We start from the raw sequence: 13,892 nt of genomic DNA on the forward strand, positions 1-13,892 counted from the left end.
CTCCCACTGTTCTCCCACTGATCTTGCACTGTTATCCCAATTGCTGTTGCGCTGTTCTTACGCTGTTCTCGTGTTCTTGCACTGTTGTTGCACTGTAGAACCCACTGTTCTACTGCTGTTCTCGCACTGTTCTTCCACCATTCTTGTGTTGTTCTCCCGCTGTTCTTGCGCTGTTATCCCACTGTTTTTGCGTTGTTCTTACACGGTTCTAGCATTGTCATTGCATTGTAGAATCCACTGTTCTACTTCTGTTCTCCACTGTTCACTTATTGTTCTCGCACTGTTCTACTGCTGTTCTCCACTCTTCACTCACTGTTCTCCTGTTCTCATGCTGTTCTTGTGTTGTTCCCCCACTGCTATCTCGCTGTTCTTGTGTTGTTGTTGCGCTGTACAACCCACTGTTCTACTGCTGTTCTCACACTGTTCACTTACTGTTCTCGCACTGTTCTACTGCTGTTCTCACACTGTTCACTCACTGTTTTCGCACTGTTCTAATGCTGTTCTCGCACTGTTCTCCTACTGTTCTTGTGTTGTTCTCCCACTGTTCTCCCACTGCTCTTGTGTTGTTCTTATGCTGTTCTTGCATTGTTGTGCTGTAGAACTCACTGTTCTACTGCTGTTCTCGCACTGTTCTCCTACTGTTCTTGTGCTGTTCTCGTGTTGTTCTCACACTGTTCTCCCACTGCTCTTGTGTTGTGCTCCTGCTGGTCTTGTGCTGTTCTCCCACAGTTTTGATGCTGTTCTCATGCTGTTCTCCTGTTGTTTCTGCACTGTTGTTGCCTTGTTCTCGCACTGTTCTTGTGCTGTTCTCACACAGTTCATATGTTCTCCTCTGGTTTTGTCTCAGGGCTGTTTTTTGTCGGTGTTCTGCTTTTCTCCTCACTTATTCCACTCACATCTCCCCTCCCTCACTATCTCCTCTCTCTCTCTCTCTCTCTCTCTCTCTCTGATCAATGTTTCAGTCAGGTGCTGAGCAGCTCAGTGGTGGTGCTGCTCATTATAACACAGTGTAGACTCTCACATCTCCTTCACAAACACACACACACACACACACACTGACACTCACATGCTCTCTCTCACACACTGGAGGAATTTTTGGGAGATGATAAGAAACTACCTTGATTCTCCTAAATATTACAACGTATTCATAAGAGACACACATTAGATATTGTTCTTTTCGAGAGATCCTAGACTACTTTAATATGTCTTTATTTGACCTGTAAATATATACAGAGATTTATTATTTGCATTAATTTTACCATGTTTTGATAAAGACTATAAAACTTCACAGCAAAAAAAAATCTTAATAGATTTTTTATAATGTTCAATATTTGACACTACTCCAAATAAACCAAGAAAATATATACAGTTTTTTTAATATACTGCTGATATTTATATTGTATTCTGAGTTGTGGGTTTGTTATGGAGTGAGAGCGGTTTCTCTGAGCTGTTTGTGGGAGGAGAACCCCCCCAAAATATTTAAGTGATGTCATCAGGCACCATCCCCACACAGATACCATAGCAACCCAAGCTGATGCCACAGCAACCCATCCAGATACCATAGCAACCCACACAGATACCACAGTAACCCATGCAGATACCACAGCAACCTACACAGATACTACAGCAACCTATACAGATACCACATCAACCCACACAGATACCACAGCAACCCAAGCAGATACCACAGCAACCCACACAAGTATCAGAGCAACCCATACACATACCACTGCAACTCATGCAGATATTACGGCAACTCATGCAGAGACCACTGCAACCCAAGCAGATGCCACAGCAACCCAAGCAGATACCACAGCAACACACAGATACCACAGCAACCCACTCACATACCACAGCAACCCATACAGATACCTCAGCCACCCAAGCAGATGCCACAGCAACCCATGCAGACACTACGGCAACTCACGCAGATGCCACAGGAACCCAACAGATGCCACAGTAACCCAAGCAGATGCCACGGCAACCCAAGCAGATAGCACAGCAACCCAAGCAGATACCACAGCAACCCAAGCAGAGACCACGGCAAGACAAAAGATGCCACAGTAACCCAAGCAGATGCCACAGCAACCCATACAGATACGCTTGTGGAGGAATGTGTTTCCAGACATGCAAATCCACTCTGATCACTTACAAACAGACGGAGAGTCATGTTAAGAAATCTGCTTTGAAAAACAAATCAGATTTGCCTGCAGTAAAACAGAAATACACAGTTTTAGTTAGCAGTGTTGTCCTCAAATATTTGGACATATATAACGAAAAACACATTTAGACACATAAAGACAGTCAGGAACTCCAAAAAGTACACACACACACACAGACTCTCTCTCTCACACACACACACACACTTTTCCTCGAAGGAAGTCCGCCCGCCTCTCTACATCCTGTCACGCAGCTTTAGGTTGACGGATTAGACGTTGTAGTGTGAAAGCAGATAACACAGTTCCACTCAGCAGAAGCCTACAGCACTACTAAACAAGCAGAACACACCCCGAGCCTTTGATGTCTATATGAAGACGGCATCAGTCAGCAGGGCAGCAATCGCCTCCTTCATATTCCAGCATCCTCTCACTATTATCTCAGCATCATCTCAGCATCATCTCAGCATCATCCTAGCATCAATTAGCACATCAAGAAGACTGACGGCCACCCTCGACTCTGGCTTGGGGAGTTGCAGCGAATTTAAACAGATTTACCCATGAACCCAACGCAGCCAATCAAGAGCCTGAACACTGCTGCACCAGATACATGGCTGATAGTGGGTGCAGGTGAATTATGGGAGTTGGAGTGATGGCTGATAGTGGGTGCAGGTGAATTAAAGGGAGTTGTAGTGAAGGCTGATAGTGGGTGCAGGTGAATTATGGGAGTTGGAGTGAGGGCTGATAGTGGGTGCAGGTGAATTATGGGAGTTGTAGTGAGGTCTGATAGTGGGTGCAGGTGAATAATGGGAGTTGTAGTGAGGGTCTGATAGTGGGTGCAGGTGAATAATGGGAGTTGTAGTGAGGGCTGATAGTGGGTGCAGGTGAATTAAAGGGAGTTGTAGTGAGGTCTGATAGTGGGTGCAGGTGAATAATGGGAGTTGTAGTGAGGTCTGATAGTGGGTGCAGGTGAATAATGGGAGTTGTAGTGAGGGCTGATAGTGGGTGCAGGTGAATTATGGGAGTTGTAGTGAGGTCTGATAGTGGGTGCAGGTGAATAATGGGAGTTGTAGTGAGGGTCTGATAGTGGGTGCAGGTGAATAATGGGAGTTGTAGTGAGGGCTGATAGTGGGTGCAGGTGAATTATGGGAGTTGGAGTAAGAGCTGATAGTGGGTGCAGGTGAATTATGGGAGTTGGAGTGAGGGCTGATAGTGAGTGCAGGTGAATTAAAGGGACTTGGAGTGAGGGCTGATAGTGGGTGCAGGTGAATTATGGGAGTTGGAGTGAGGGCTGATAGTGGGTGCAGGTGAATTGTGGGAGTTTCTCTGGGGGTCCGGGTGGAAGGTACAGAGTTCTGGAGCCAGTTAAAGACGTAAATCTCTACTGTCTGCCCTCTCTCTCTCTTTCTCAGTCCTGACCTGCAGATATTTGTGCTTAGAGCAGCAGTGTCTGCGTTTCTCAGGGCTGGTCGTCGGTCATACAGTTGGACTGTAATCAAAGCTCGGTCCGGCCCCTCTGGGGACCCACCGGCACCGGCGCCATGGAGAGCGTCCTCGCTCTGCTAATAACTGCTCTCAATCATCTCTCACTGCTCAGACTTCAGTCACTCCAGCAGCTGCAGGGTCCAACCCGCCAACCCCGGGGCTTCTGACAAGCACCAGTACACAGAATGAAGAATCCCTTAGAGAGAGAGAGAGAGAGAGAGAGAGAGAGAGACTGAGAGAGAGAGACTACTGGAATTCATTGAGATATACCTTAAGACAATTAGACACACCTCCCTTGTGCTTTTACTTCCTGACCAAATGAATGTTGATGTTCCTAATCAAGTGGCCAGAGAATGGAGGAACAAGGTACTTTAAGAGTTTCTAATAAAGTGGCCAGTGGCTGTGTTGGCTGTGTGGTTGTCAGTGGGAGGATGGGAGGCAGTCAGAGAGTGGGTCAGAGGAGGAACAGAAACGGGTCAGAGGAAAAAAAAAATCTCACCAAAGGGAAACTGTAATGTAACTTCCAACAGAAAATAAAAGAGAAGAAGAGTAAGGTCCTTTATTTTTTCGCTCCGTCTCCTCATCCTCCACCTACTCCTCCGCCGAGACCTTGGCTCTTATCCTCCTTTATGCAGCCTGTGTTAAAATAATCATGTTCTTTCGTTTATTTCTGACCCCTACCCCTTCCTGCCTTTCCCCACGGGGTATGTGGCCTAGTTTAAAACAAATCACAGTGTAACCAACCACTAAACTCCCCACCCACCAGCTCCATCCCCATCCGTTAACTCCACCCACCATCTCCAGCCACCAACTCCATTCACCATCCATAGCCCCCAGCTCCATCCTGCAGGTCCACATATATTCTTACCAAAAACTCTCTCTCACACACACACATACACACACACAAACACTTGTAGAGGTGGCTCTGTTTCAGTGTGCACTGTAAGCCCGGAGAAGTTGAATTTACTTTAAACATTTGAGGAAACCACTTGCCTTAAAAAAGTTAAGTAATGGGTAATGAAAACTTAAGTTAGCATAACTTAGAACATCAAGTTATTAAAACTAAAGGGGAAGTTGATTTAACTTTTTTATTTTTTTTATACTGTAAGACCGGATAAGTTGAGTTACTTAACTTTTATAAGGCAGCCAGTTTGCTCATTTTTTTAAGTAATGGGGAATGAAAACTTAGCTTAAATTAAAACATCAACTTATTACAACTAAAGGGGAAGTTGATTTATTTCTAAGGTAGCCCAGGGGGAAACACTACACACTGATGGTGATTGTCTGTCAGAAACTGTTGTACACACCCAGTATGCAAATAGATATGGCAGAAGCAAATGGAAAAGAAGCTGTTAATGGGAACAGACTAAACTCAGTTATTATAAGTTGGTTCAACTCAAAGATCTCAGTTTGAATGTTTATATGTGCCCACAAATGTTCAACTAACTTAAAATAGTTGAGTATTGTTTGGAAATATCCAATTTTAGGTAAAATAGACTTGAATTATTTGAGTTCAAACAATGAGTGTGTGAATTGACGCTGCTGGTTTATCTCTCTCCATGATGTGTTCTGTGTGAGGAGGGTGAGGAGTGTGAGGAGCATAATTATAAGAAGAGAAAAAAGAGTACGATAATAAAAGCTGTTTTATTTTCATGGTTTTATTTTGCTGAGTGGCCGTGTCAGCCCCCGACTCGATGATTGCCCCTGCTTTAGTCCAAACAGCAGCACCATTTGCCACAATAAAGCCTGCAGTTATGCTAATAGTGTCTGTCTGCTGATCTGTTACAGTGATATTTTATAGTGAAGTTAACGATGAGAATATACACTCTCCCCCAAAAGCCCTGAAACAGTGAAACTCTTAATTTCTGCTGTAGACTGAAAACATTTGGGTTTGACATTAAAAGACGAATATGAGACAAAATATCATTATTTCAGCTTTAATTTCCAGTGAGCAAAAGTATTGGAACCATAGACTGTGTATAGCTGGACAGAGCATCGTCTCTCAAAAGTGAAGCCACCACAGGTCGGGCGCCCCCTGCTATTCGTTTTCAGAAAGCTGTGTAACCCCACCCATTCCCATAGGTTTCAATGGCAAAACAGACAACTTTTAATCACGTTTTTTCCAATATACTGTAATTCTACCACCTTTATTTAAATGCAACAGCTAGTTATATAGTAATATAACCTCTGCTTATATTGTCAAATTTTTATATCCCCACAGAATTCGTTATTAAGCTCTATTCAAAAAAGGTGTGGTTATTGTGAAAGGGCTGGTTATGGGCGGGATCAATAACAGACCATCAGCTCCGCTCCGCTCTGCAGCCTGTGACCACCAGGCAGCCCTCAGGGGCGGAGTTATTTAAATTAGTAGGAGCTCTCCACAGTCTGTCTCCCTCCTCTAGTCTCTACTGCGCAGACTCGGGTATCAGGATCACCAAAATGGCGGAAGATTTTGGCTTCATTTTCATTGAATGAATGGGAATGGCGACATGGCGTCCATCTTTTTTTACAGTCTCTGTTTGGAACAGATAAAGTTAAAATGGATTAAAAAACCGGTGACCCACTGACCTCACTAAACGTCTACATTCTGATGCTTTTTCAGGTTTTCTCTGCAGCCTCTTTCAGTTGGTGTTGGTTTAGTTGGTGGTTATTTCCTTTAGTCTCCACCTTAGAAGGTGAAATTCATGCTTGATAAGGTCATGTGTGAAGTCATCAATGAAGACTAATGAGCATATCCCAGAAGAAGCCATGCAAGCCCTAGCCATGACCTTTGTTTTCTCCAAGCTTTAGTCCTTCCATCGCATTGGCTAATTCCATCTTGCTCTTACTAATGGTGGCTTGCATTTTCTGGTGAAGCCAGAACAGTAGATTGTGATACCTTCACTCCTGCCCTCTGGAGGTTGTTGCTGATTTTGTTTTTTACAGTACTCACAATGTTTCTGTCATTAACTGCTGTGGTTTTCCTTGATCTGCTTGATCAACATCTGTTATTTAGTACACCAGTGACGACTTTCTTCTTCAGGACATTCCAAACAGTTGTGCTGGACATGGATTGATTTTCCTTCTTCTCTTAGTTCCACAGTTGCTTGTTTTTCACCCAAAATTAATGGTGTACAATTAAAATAATGTTTTCCTGGAACTCTGTCACTCTGACATTCGAGAAAATGTAATACAGCATTATTAGCAAATTGGAGTGGTGTTATTTCAGGCTAAAATCATATCACACTATTTTTTTGTGGTTTTAAGACACTGAATATCATTAAATCAGGGAGAGGCTTTAACACACTGGATTTTTAAATCCACCCTCTAATGTGGAGGGTTTGTAAGGGATGTGGCTTTTTGAACTACTTTAGCTGTTGCTGGCTGATCTTTCCCCGTTACAGTGTGTCAGAATGTTTTGTTTTCAGATTTGGAAAAGCTATAAACACTCCACTTCTCAGGCTGATTCTCAGGCTGATTAGGAGTGAGTGGGTGCTTTAGAGACTGCATTAAACAGTCATTACATGCTGTGTTAATAGGGGCATAGCATGGCAAAGTAAAGCAAGCACATGGTTGATATTTTCCTGTTTTAAGCATTTTTATGGTCAACATGTGTGAAACAATGACAGTATATAGCACAGACACTGTGGTTCCATTCCCTCATGTTCTATAGAAATTACAGTCCAGACAAGAGCCTGATTTACCTACTCATTTGGTAGACCCGAACCCTTCTCCCAGACCAAACATCTCAGTCCGCCTTCATTGAGTTTACATTACATCAAACTTTTCCACTGGATTCCCAGTTTCTCCAGTAAGCGTAATCTTTCAACCATCTTTCAAGTGCAGCTCATGTACTTTATTATGAAACCATTCAATCAAACTACAGTATCACTGTTTACCACTGAGAAGAACCAAAACAGTTTACCTCCAAAACTTCTGACAGAGTGTCATTACACAGCGGTGACCATTAAAAGACAATAAATAATGTTTCAAACACTATTTGGACCCAGTACTAACGGCAGCACACCTAACCACATAAACATTAGCTGACTGGATAACATCAGGCTCACTAATAAATTATCACATGATTATATATATTTAACTTATATATGTAATCGTAATTCAGCACCCCCACCAGGAAAAGCACCATCTCTCTGAGCTTATTTCTATGTAAAGTTAAAGTGCTTTTATCAAAAAGATGGGGCATATGCGCTGCCGAGAAGTGGTGCTTTTCATGGCAGGGGTGCAGATTTCAGCAGGACTGTGTTGCCGAATTCAGCTCCCCTGCCAGGAAAGGGGGTGCTGTTAATGGCGGGGCTGCAGATTTCGGCGCTACTATGGTGCCGTATTCAGCTCCCCCGCCAGGAAAAGCACTCCCTCATGGGAGAGGCTGCAGGTGACCTGGATATTTTTCATTAGTTCTTAGGAGTCAGCGTAGCTTAGAACAGCTTCTTGGATACTTTTTTGTTTTCTAAGAAAAATTAAAGCCAAGAAGATGTATTTGCACGCACCCAAAAGGGGGTGCTTTTGCTGGCGGGGGTACTGAGTTCAGCACAACACCGGAAGACACAGCAACCTGCGCGCTCACAGGCTTTTGCACTGATCTATTGATTTAAATTAGATTAAGGTGCAGTACTTTTATGTTTGTCTTCTAAAGTCATGTGTCCTGCAGCTGTCACCGAGTAAATTTGATTTTTTACTTAAAAGCATCGTTAGTCAGCTGTCTGTAAGCGGCGAGGATCAACAACATTTAATCTCTGACCTCTTGATTGATTTTTTTGCTCCACAAAGGTCTGTATTGATGAGTCTGACCTGACAACAGTGTAGCCTTAGATAATAAGACAGTGCTGCTTTAGAAACATCATGCTGCAGCCCGGTCAGTGTGTGGTGGCAAATAAAAAAAAATATTTTTGTACATTGTACATGTAGATTAGTATTAAAGACATGAAAACTATTAAGGGACACACATGAAATTATGTAGTAAACAGTAAAAAAAAAAGTGTTTGGCCTCCACTGATCTTTCCTGGATCTAAACCTGATCAACTGATATGGCGGATTTAGGATGAGCTGGAGCTTCACAGCATTAGTATTTTGCATCTTTAGGTGTTCACCACAGGACATGGTTCCAGTAATCCACGCTCTTGGATTGGTTTTCTTCAGCAAACCACAGTTTGCAGGCTTTCTTGTGCTTTATCTTCAGAAGAGGCTTTGTTTTCTTTCTAGGACAGTGCCATGCAGACAGAGTTCATGCAGTATGTGGTGTATATGGTCTGAGCACTGCAGGCTGATCTCCCACTTCTTTAAACTCTGCAGCAATGATGGCAACCCTCATACATCTATTTTTTAAAGCGAATTTCTGGATATTAAGCTGATCACATGGACTCAACTTCTTTGGTCAACCCCATAGAGGCCTGTTCTAAGTGGAACCCATCTTGCAAAAAACTGCTGTATGACTTTGGGCAACATGCTTTATCTCAGGTTTAAGAATGTCAGCAATCTTCTTATAGTCTAGGCTTCATCTTTATAGAGAGCAACAATTCCCTTTCTCACATCCTCAGAGAGTCCAGTTTGAGAAAATTGAACCCAAAACACCAAATTGAACATGCCTGCTCCCCATTCACACCTGATGCTTTATAAAACTAATGAGTCACATGACACAAGGGAGTGAAAATGACACAACTGGGCACAATTTGGAGATGTTCACTGTGAGGTGTATTTAGACAGTTATTTTCAGAGGACAATAAATATTTGCAGAAATGTGAGGGGTGTAAATAATGATGGTTATAGTCATGTGTCAGTGTTGTCAGTGTTGTGCATATGGTATGTGTAAGTACCGTGTGTGAGTGTGTGTGTATGGGGAGGACAGTGGCCATGTCATCCTGCCGTTACAGATATTGACTCTCAGAGTCTAATGATGGTTTAATGTTGTCTGCTGCTGTGCTGCAGGGGGAGTTTTATGTTTTTTTAATACCTGTTATAATCCATTTGACATAAAACGCAGCTGCACATGAAGGGAGTGGGAGATTAATCACCTCCTAACGACTCCGGACTGGGCAGCAGTATCATTTTCCGTCGCCTTAATGCTTTCCTCCAAACAAGTGAGGGGTTTCAGGGCTCAGGCTTTGAAGTGTAAGCTTGTGAGAGATCTTTTCCTCACAGCAGTAGGAGTGTGTGAACGCTGCAGTGGGCAGGTGACATCTGTACAACACCTTGGTCTGTCGCAAACATATTTTTTTTACTTTCAGAGTCAAGAAAGAACCCCAATAAAAACTACAATAAAATTCTGATCTAATAAGATCAGATTTATTGTCACATCACAGTGACACAGAGTACAGGTGTACAGGTGAGTGAAAAACCTGAGTGCAAGTTCCCGCAGTATGCAGAGAACCATATTTACAGCATAGAGCAGGGAAGTCGCCTGGCCTGGGCTTCCGGGGCTTTAGCCCCGAATCATTTTCTAGCAGCCCCGAATCGCTGTATTATTAATGAGGAGACAGGCCACTGGCCGTGTGTGAATGGAAAATCTCTTAGCGCCAATCACGGAGCCAGTTCAAAGATAATGTTCTGCCTTTCAGGAGAAACAGCCAATCAGCTTGCTGGTTCTGCGGAGCGTGGTGGGCTAGCATTTCCTTTTTAAATTGTTTTTATTAATTAAGGATTGCAGGACTATATAAGCTATAATTAACAAAAATTAATTTCGCTAACCAGTTAGTTTGAAGCTAGATTTATGTGGATAGCCAGAATTTAGTACTAAACTTAATTTAAATTAGTTCCATTACCCTGTTTAAGATTATATATCAGGATACTTATTGTAATATATATATATATATATTTATTTAACTGGGCTGAGCCCCGGATCTTTACATACCCAGGCAACACCCATGGCATAGAGTAAAGTAAATAAATAAAATAGAACACATACAATTAACTTAATTTATATACACAATAACTTACACTATGGTATTGCATTGTGGATGTAAGGTAAACTGAATATATAGATATTACAGTGCTATATAGATGTGAAAATAATCCCATTGGCGTCCTGATCAGGGGCCGCCAGACGTGTGTTTTGCATGACCCTGTCTGTGCCTCACATGATTTGGGGTGCTGATCTGAGTTTGGAACCACAGATAGCGGTCCTGCGTGATGGTAACAGCAGTGTTCTGTGCGTTGGGCAGTCCACCTGATTGTCCTTGGGAGGCACCTGAAAGAGAGCGTCCGCATCCACGTTAGCCAAGCCAGGTCAAATCTTAGCCGGAGGAGTTCGGAGATCTTTCGGAGGAGTTCGTGTGCAGAACAAAAGGCCTGTTGAAGTCTGGATTCTAAAACATGAATGCAGCCTGTTCTGCAGTGTTCCACTGCATCCAATTCAGCATGGCCTTTTCCCAGGAATGCCCAGATGTCCATCTTTATTTTGGGATTTGGGAATATATTTGGGATTTTGCTTTGTTGTTGCAGCAGGAGCAGCCCGTACCTGATCCGGTGGCTTGGAAAGTGTGCTTCTGATTGTCCTATGTAGCATGTTTTTGGGTTGGTAATGAGTCCGGCTTGGTGGATGGCTGTGAGGACCTGGTCAATGTGGTGGAGGTCTCTGAGTTAATTGCTGATGTTATCCAGGTACGCTGTAGAGTAAGTGTGGTGGGGTGTCAGGATGATGTTCATCAGCCGCTGGAATATGGCCGGGGCCATGTGAAGCCGAAGGGTAACACTATATAGAATCCTTTCATCAGGTCGAGGGTGGAAATGAACCAGGCCTGACCTAGATGGTCAATTAAGTTGTCCACTCAGTGCATGGAGTAAAAATCTAATGGGGATACCTAGCAGAAGTTATTAGAGAAGTGCCAGGAGCCATCAGGCTTTGGAAACAGCATGATTGTGCTCAAAATACAAGAAACCCGTGGGGCACTTCATGCACCATGAAGAGCACATGATGGAGGAGGAGGACCCAAACACGTCGGTCTTCCCTGATCAGCCACTTCAGAATCTTTTTTGAGCATTTGGTCAAACCTGTTGACAAGGCCATAGGCCTGGGGGTGCCAAATGGATGTGGTCAGCCTTTCAGGAGTACACGTGGCGTAATCAACCGTGACCAGGATGTATTGCGGCCTCAGGGGGACTTTGACAACACCCCTATGATCCTATGTCCATTCTGATCCGTTTTAATGGGGTTTCTATAATGAGGAGCAGGATAAGAGGGGTCAGATGTGGCTTGTAAGGGTTGGTGAGCTGACACGTGGGGCAGCGACAACAGGGGTTTTTCACCTGATGCTCGGCCAGTAGAACCTCTGTTGGATATGGGCCAAAGAGTTTTCAGCCGCAAGGTGTCCACCCATTGGGCCAGGTGCCTTACCGCATCTATGTGTCAATGGGGAACCAGATGCTGCTCGATTCTCTTGCCGTTTATGTCCACCACACTGTAGGCCACTGTAGTACAAAGAAGGGAGGCTAGGGGTCTGGTTTCCCTGTGGCTCATCGTTCACCTTGCGAATGTTGAAAGCCCTCTTCTGCCCTTGTGCAAAGTTCCTATATGGGTTGTGTGGCTCACCTTTGGAGCCAGCCTCGCTGCTCCCGGAGCAACTGCTGGCGGCCATGGCATAGGATGTGGTTTGGGTCTACACCTCGAGGAATACCAGAGTTCATCCTCAAACTCAGGGTAATCCCACCCGACCACGATGGGGACTGAGAACTTCCCAGGGAAGGCCAATCTTGACAGTCCAGTCTTTCCGGCTGTTTTCTAGGCAGACCTGGGCAGTTAACACATGGTGGACATCTCCGTAGACACAGGATACATCCAGATTTTCAGTCCGAGGAGAGAAACAGGGACTCCTGACTCAAACACGTCCCAAATCTCATGGGCTGATTGTTTCCCATTGGTATCCTGGTCAGTGGGTGCCAGCTGTATGTGGTTGTCGGCGGTGCTGGTCAGACATCGGCACCATGGAGAGCGGTCTGGCGTGATGGTGCCAGCGGAGTCCTGTGTGATTGGCCAGGCCCTGTCGCATACGGTATAGGCGCACTAAGAAATCCGATCTCTCACGCTCTCCCTCTTTCTTGCGCTGTATCATTGTTACCAGGGTCGCTGTGCTGTGTGTCTGTGTGAGGTGTGAGCACATCACTGAGACGGACAGCTTAAGTCACTGTCAGAAACACACACACATATACACACTCTCTCACACACAGTCTCACTCATACACAAACTACACACTCTCTCACACACAGTCTCACTCATACACAAACTACACACTTACACACATACACACAGACTGTCTGGGGCACAGTATCTTTATTTCTCTGATATGGAAATAAATGCTGGCCAAGCGTGACAGCACAGCACTCATCCCACTGCTGCCCTTCCAAACCCAGCAGCACAGGGGCATAAATTCCCCAACACACTCCCGCACACTCACTAACACACTCCCGCACACTCTCACACAAAATACCTCAACACACTCCCGCACACTCACTAACACACTTCCGCACACTCTCACACAAAATACCTCAACACACTCCCGCACACTCACTAACAAACTCCCGCACACTCTTACACAAAATACCTCAACACACTCCCGCACACTCACTAACAGCCTCCCGCACACTCTTACACAAAATACCTCAACACACTCCCGCACACTCACTAACAGACTCCCGCACACTCACTAACACACTCCCGCACACTCTTACACAAAATACCTCAACACACTCCCGCACACTCACTAACACACTCCCGCACACTCTTACACAAAATACCTCAAAACACTCCTGCACACTCACTAACAGACTCCTGAACACTCACTAACACACTCCCGCACATTCACTTACAGACTCCCGCACACTCACTTACAGACTCCCGCACACTCACTTACAGACTCCCGCACACTCTCACACAAAATACCTCAACACACTCCCGCACACTCACTAACACACTCCCGCACACTCTTACACAAAATTCCTCAACACACTCCCGCACACTTACTAACAGACTCCTGCACATTCTCACACAAAATACCTCAATACACTCCCGCACACTCACTAACACATTCCGGCACACTCTTACACAAAATACCTCAAGTCAACACACTCTCGAACACTCACTAACACACTCACGCACACTCTCTAACACACTCCCGCACACTCTTACACAAAATACCTCAACACACTCCGGCACACTCACTAACAGACTCCCGCACAAGCTCACACAAAATACCTCAACACACTCCCGCACACTCTTACACAAAATACCTCAACACACTCCCGCACACTCACTAACAGACT

General features: G+C 44.5%; 1 protein-coding gene across 2 annotated transcripts in view; it reads left to right on the forward strand.

The window, feature by feature from the left end:
• Positions 1-13,892, forward strand: part of syt7b (synaptotagmin VIIb) — a 189,760-nt gene that overhangs the window by 138,210 nt on the left and 37,658 nt on the right. The window lies entirely within an intron of this gene.

Source organism: Astyanax mexicanus, chromosome 16 (genome assembly GCF_023375975.1).
Source record: "Astyanax mexicanus isolate ESR-SI-001 chromosome 16, AstMex3_surface, whole genome shotgun sequence".
Lineage (NCBI taxonomy): Eukaryota > Metazoa > Chordata > Actinopteri > Characiformes > Acestrorhamphidae > Astyanax > Astyanax mexicanus.